The sequence below is a fragment of the Symphalangus syndactylus genome, chromosome 5, assembly GCF_028878055.3.
Source record: "Symphalangus syndactylus isolate Jambi chromosome 5, NHGRI_mSymSyn1-v2.1_pri, whole genome shotgun sequence".
Lineage (NCBI taxonomy): Eukaryota > Metazoa > Chordata > Mammalia > Primates > Hylobatidae > Symphalangus > Symphalangus syndactylus.
The window spans coordinates 127,131,491-127,138,130 of record NC_072427.2 but is presented as its reverse complement, the minus strand read 5'-3'; the positions used below and the strand labels follow the sequence as shown (position 1 = coordinate 127,138,130).

General features: G+C 43.1%; 1 pseudogene; it reads right to left on the bottom strand.

Moving 5' to 3' along the window:
* Nucleotides 1-88: 88 nt before the first annotated feature.
* Nucleotides 89-4,152, bottom strand: LOC129481594 (proteasome subunit beta type-3-like; annotated as a pseudogene).
* Between the last annotated feature and the right edge of the window lie 2,488 nt (nucleotides 4,153-6,640).

Below are 6,640 nucleotides of genomic sequence, written 5' to 3'. Positions count from 1 at the left end.
TGTATGACTTATAAAAAATGAACATTTCCAACTAATAGTATATTTTAGGTCAGATTTTTAACTTTTTTTTTTTTTTAAGGCTATTTTATTAAAAAAAAAAAGTGGGCTCTGCGAACAGGGTTAGTCCATTCAGGCCTTCAGTCCTGGTGGTGATTTTGTCCATTTCAGTGGTGTGGACAATAACTCCCATGTCTGACACTGCATCCTGGTCCACAGCATCCAGCATGGCTTGAGAGATGCTTTCTTTTTTTTTTTTTTTTTTGAGACGGAGTCTCGCTCTGTCTCCCAGGCTGGAGTGCAGTGGCGCGATCTCGGCTCACTGCAAGCTCTGCCTCCCGGGTTCACACCATTCTCCTGCCTCAGCCTCCCTAGTAGCTGGGACTACAGGCGCCCGCCACCGTGCCTGGCTAATTTTTTGTATTTTTAGTAGAGACAGGGTTTCACTGTGTTAGCCAGGATGGTCTTGATCTCCTGACCTCATGATCCGCCCGCCTTGGCCTCCCAAAGTGCTGGGATTACAGGTGTGAGTCACCGCACCTGGCCGAGATGCTTTCAAACAGGTGTTCTGGATACATGCTGGGCTCCCAGAGGGACTCACACATTCCGTACATTTGTTTGGTGCAGGTGCCACTGACCACAGTCATCAGTTGCCATGGGGCAGCCTATGAGATTTAGAGAGCAAATGAAGGGCTTAAAGCTCTTTGGGTCCAACCCAGAAATGACTGGCTCAGTATAGTAGGGGCCAAACTGTTTCTCATACAAGAGGTTGGCCACTATGCTCATGAGAGTATGAGCCAACCTTTCTTCATCTCATACAGGTTCAGCTGGAACTTGAGGCACTGGGCAACTGTCTGGACATCCGTGGCAAGCCCGGCTAGACCGATGTACAGCCAGTCACCCATGAGCAAGATCTTCTGAAAGTCTGTGGTCACCACCTGGGCCTGGATCCTGAGGCAGCTGTCTGCAGCGATAGCCACACTGTTCTTCCCCTTCATGGCCATGACAGGCCCTCCATTATAGGACATAATAGACATGATTGTGGTGTGCTAGGACCCCTTCATCCAGATTTTTAATTTTTTTAACCTTGGGGTTTTTGGATCCCTGAGGGAGGAACTTCTGTGAATGGTTTTTGGAGGGGACACAAACCCTTATAATTATATCACAGAATTTTGTGTATGTGTATTTCCCAGGATTGAGTCTACAGATTTCATCAGATTCATATGATGAATCTATCTATAAAATTTCCTACAAAGCAGTGATTCTTGATCATGAAACCTCCAAGCCTCATTGTGCACATATTTAAAAAGACTTGGTTTCTAAATATTTCTTTTGATGAAGATAGTTCCTATATAGGTTTGTTCAGATTAATCAGATATTTAAGATTTGTTCTGTTGCTAGTTGATTCCTACTGTTCGTTTGTTTGTTTGTTTTTGAGATGGAGTCTCGCTCTGTCACCCAGCGCACTACAAGGTCCACCTCCTGGGCTCACGCCATTCTCCTGCCTTAGCCTCCCTAGTAGCTGGGACTACAGGCACCCACCACCATGCCTGGCTAATTTTTTGTATTTTTAGTAGAGACGGGTTTCACCGTGTTAGCCAGGATGGTCTTGATCTCCTGACCTCGTGATCCGCCTGCCTCGGCCTCCCAAAGTGCTGGGATTACAAGTTTATTCCTACTGTTTTAGCTCAGTTTGTATGTATGAGGTCAGATGCCATTTAGTCTTCAGGTTAGCATTTGAGTGAGACTAGGTTTATTTTCAAAACCTGTAGGAGAATGAAGTGAGTAGGCAAGAGAGACAGTTCTAATGACTGCAATTTGAAAAGCACTTAAAGCAAAAATTCCAAAGAAACACAGTGTAAAAGAAGGGCAATCAAAGAGAAAGTGGGTAAAATTTGGGATGGGATGGGGGTGGTGATTGAGAAAGAGAAAAGAACAGGCCTAGACCAACGTGGAAGGTGAAGTTAATTTATGCTTCACGTACGTACCCTGAATAAGGGAGGCTTGTAGCCATGTAAAGAATAAACAGAATCCACCTATTTTTTGGTTAAAAGTAACAAAAAGTCGCCCCCTACTGTCACTTTATTGTAAACGGAGGAAAAGTTTGTAGATGTTCATTCTAGTTTAGACCATAAATATATTCCTAGTGAGCTCTAGGAAGCCTGCAATGTTCAAATCCTGATAAGGATGGGCTGAAAATCACTCCGAGAATGATTTTCACTCTTCTTTTTAGGCCTGACGTTTATTAGTCCATTAGAAGAGACAGTTAAAAAGTACAAGGGAATACAGGCCTGGTGCGGTGGCTCATGCCTATAATCCCAGCACTTTTGGGAGGCTGAGGCGGGTAGATCAGAAGGTCAGGAGTTCGACAGCAGCCTGGCCAACATGGCGAAACCCTGTCTCTACTAAAGATACAAAACAGTAGCCAGGCGTGGTAGTGTGCGCCTGTAATCCCAGCTACTTGGGAGGCTGAGGCAGGAAAATCTCTTGAACCTGGAAGGCAGAGGTTGCAGTGAGCCAAGATCGCCCCATTGCACTTCAGCCTGGGTGACAGGGTGAGACTCCGTCTCAAAAAAGACAAGGGAATACTAAGAAACAAAAATATGTCTATAAACCTGAAGGTTCCTAGGCTCCCCTTTGATTATAACATTTAAAATTTTAAAGCATATAGGGCCTTAGTGATACAGTGTTTAGGATTACGAACTCAGGTCAGATTGAAACCGGGCATGATGACTCACACCTATAATCCCAGCACTTTTGGAAGCTGAAGCAGGAGGCTCACTTGAGCTCAGGAGTTCGAGACCAGCCTGGGCAACATAGTGAGACCCCCATCTCTACCAAAAAAAAAGAAGAAAAGAAAAAATTAGACAGGTGTGGTGGCACATGCCTGTAGTCCCAGCTACTTGAGAGGCTGAGGTGGGTGGATCACTTGAACCCAGGAGGTCGAGGCAGTGAGCCATGATCCCACCACTGCACTCCAGCCTGGTGATAGAACATGACCCTGTCCCTAAATAAATAAATAAATAAATAAATAAAGTCAGACTGCTTTGGTTCATGTTACTGCTTGATTTGGGGCGTTAGACAAATTGCTTAAATTCTGTGTTTCTAAGTTTCTAAAGTCGTGAAGTTAGGATACTAAGAGCTTGTAGCTTGATAAGGATGTAAAGTTTCATGATATCTATATAAAAGCCCTTATTAACAAAATAGAGCTCACATGTTGGATATTATATCTTAGTACCTTGAAGTCACATGTCTACGTGGGGTATTTTGCCACCTTTTGCACATCTATTTTTGCTCATCGGGTTTCCACTGCCTCTAATGTCTGCCTGTTGGAGACCTGTTTATTCTTTGCAAGTCAAATGGCACCTCTTTACAGTTTTTCTCACTGCCACCCAAAGAATTTATTTTTCTGTGTTCCCACAGTATTTTCATAATACATTGCCTTAACATTTACAGTATTAGTTATGTGTTCATGTGTTTTTCAGATGCGTTCTGGGTATATGACTGAAGTGAGTCGTAGGAAGCAGTGAACTGCTGCTGCCTGGAACCTCCCCCTACCCCATTCCCCGCAGTCCCACCCTCTGCCCAGCATGCTTAGGAACGTTCATTGTAGAGGACCCACACAATCCTTGTAACTAGGAATTAAATAGATAGAAGGTAACTAGAGTAAATAGATTAAGAAGGCAACCAGATGGCTTAACATGTCGTCAGAGACTTTCTGCACACTTTCATTTTCATGGTATAAAAGGTTAGGTGTATATTGCAAGTCCTGAGATGTACCTTGTCTTGCTGCCCAAGACTGCCTACTATATAAGTTTCCCCTGAATAAATTTTTGGCTACCTACCAACCTGGAGTGGTCTGCCTCTTTCTTTGGTCTGAGCTTGCCCTCCACTTATGGAGGCAATTATTGGTTCCAGTAGGGAGTTTTCCTAACATGAGATCAAAGATATTTCTTTTCTTTTCTTTTCTTTTTTTTTTTTGACGGAGTTTTGCTCTGTCGCCAGGCTGGAGTGCAGTGGCTCGATCTCGGCTCACTGCAACCTCTGCCTCCTGGGTTCAAGCGATTCTCCTGCCTCAGCCTCCCAAGTAGCTGGGATTACAGGTGCGCGGCCCAAGATGTTTCCTAATTATCTTTGTATTCCATGGTGCGGTGCCTGGTCTATAGCTTATTGTGAGGGCTGGTAAGTCTGAAATTTGTAGGGCAGGCCAACAGCTGAAAACCCAGGGAGGAGTCAATGTTGTAGTTTGAGTCCAAAGGCGGTCTGGAGGCAGAATTTCCTCTTCCCTGGGGATCTCAGTCTTTTTCTCTTAAAGCCTTCAACTGCTTGGATGAGGCCCCCACTATTACGGAGGACAATCTCCTTTACTCTAAGTCTACTGAATTAAATTTAATCTCATTTAAAAATACTTTCACAGCAACATCTAGACTGGTGGTTGGCCAGATACTGGGCACTATGGCCTACCCAAATTCCCACATAAAATTAACATTCATAGTTGGTTTTCAGTATGTATTTTGGGCTTGAATTGAATCTTGTAGGAAAGAGATATACATAGATTTTAAAAAGCTATAATGAAAAACTAGATTACATAAATGCCAAATAAAGAATATTACAATTAAAAAATTGAATTTCTGCAATTCAGACGTGGCTAAGGAGCTTGTAATCCTTGGATAATACAAGCCACTGCCTCCATGCCTAATTATGTATTTAATTAGACTAAAAAATAATGATAACAGGTCCTGAGATTTTAGAAATCAAATGAGCTCAGAGATAATGAGTGAACTGGAGGATACAAAAATAGATGCCATGTCTGTTTAGACCTTTTATATATTCTCCATCAACTAGGGGCTGCTCAGTTCTCTTAAAAATAGCTTCAGGAAAGAGGTGGGCAGATTGAGAGCAGGCTCAACAGATAACCTGGCTCTCAGACTTTTTAACAGGACAAGGCACAAAAGGGATAATGCTGCCATCTTGTGGTATTGTTCTCCTAGTTCTACAAATTCTAGTATTGTCTCAATTGGTCTGATGAAGTTTGGCTGGCCTAGGCCTTTTCTCTTTTTTGAGATAGTCTCGCTCTGTTGCTTACACTAGAGTGCAGTGGCACGATCTCAGCTCACTGCAACCTCTGTCTCCCGGGTTCAAGCGACTTTTGTGCCTCAGCCTCCAAAGCAGCTGGGACTACAGGCACCCACCACCACCCCTGGCTAATTTTTTGTATTTTTAGTAGAGATGGGGTTTTGCCATGTTGGCCAGGCTGGTCTGGAACTCCTGGCCTCGGCCTCCCAAAGTGCTGGCATTACAGGTGGGAGCCACTGCTCCTGGCTGGCCTAAGCCTTTTTAACTATAACTTTTTAGGCAAATTAGGATTTTCTGTGTGGTCTGACCTTTGTTTAAACAGTGAGATGCTTGAAAGCAATCTATCTGAAACATTTTATAGGATTTAAGATATTTTCTAACTTTTTGAGTCTCCCAGTTTGATGTTAGGCTTGAGGTTTTGATCAATTAATGATCAATTCATCTGTCATCTATTAACAGCCATGCTCAGAATCGTCATTTAAGAAAAACATTCCAGTCCAAAGACTTTGCTGGGATCTTTGGGATCCCATGTGTTTCCGTGCTTGTATTCATCTGAGCCTACGATGTCAGGCCTTAACTGATTGGATATGGGGTGGACACCTGGCCCAAGAGTAGCCAACCCACGGGCTAGTCAGTGATGAATTGGCCTGGCAGGAGAAACTCTGCCTAGATGGAGACTGCAGGGAATCTCAATGGCTTAGTCAATTACTGTCTGGGCAATATGCACGAGAATAGTCAGAGTCAGCCCTTTAGTAATTAAACAAGTGGGAGGGCACACAGATACTGACAGAGAGTAGATGAGTATTAAGTGGAGATGAGTAGGAGGTTGATGAACTTCTGCTTCTGAAAGGGGACAAAGTAATCAGCTCCCTCAAAATGCCTTGGATCCTGAGCTAATTTGCCTGTATGCGCTCTGTGAGACTTGAGCGCTAGACTTTTCTTGGGTTCTAGGCTAAGGTTCTTGTTTTCCACATTTTCATAAACATTTTTACCATACCGCCCTCCTGTCCCTAACAAATCTGTTTATTGCAACTATAAGCATATCGCTGTCTCGTAGGTTATTCTAGTAAGTTATATTTTTCAAAATGTTTTAATGTACATTATTTAATTTAACAGTAAGGATCCTATTTAGGAGTTTATGTATTTTCCGTGTCTGCTAATCCAGGAATTCAAGGACGAAGATATCACTGACCAGCACAGAGATGTAATCTTGCTCTCGGCCACACACCTGGGTGTTTCCCTTATTTTGTTGCTGGGTGTTTCCTTTATTTTGTCCAATTTCTTTTCTTATTCTCATATTTGGCTGGATTTTTGATACCAGATCTACGTCAGCTCCTTCTCAAACCTAAAATTCAGAGCCCCAGCTCTGTTGAGCATCTGTTATATTTCAGTTGCTTTATACATGTTATCTCCTAACAGCAACCTTAGGAGGTAACTATTGTTATTGCCATTTTACAGGTGAGGAAGCTGAGATGCATTGGGTCTGATAACTGCCCAGGATCACACAGGTGTAGGTGGTGGGGCTGGGATTTGATTTTTGGAAAAAGGTGAATTTTCTTCAGTTGGA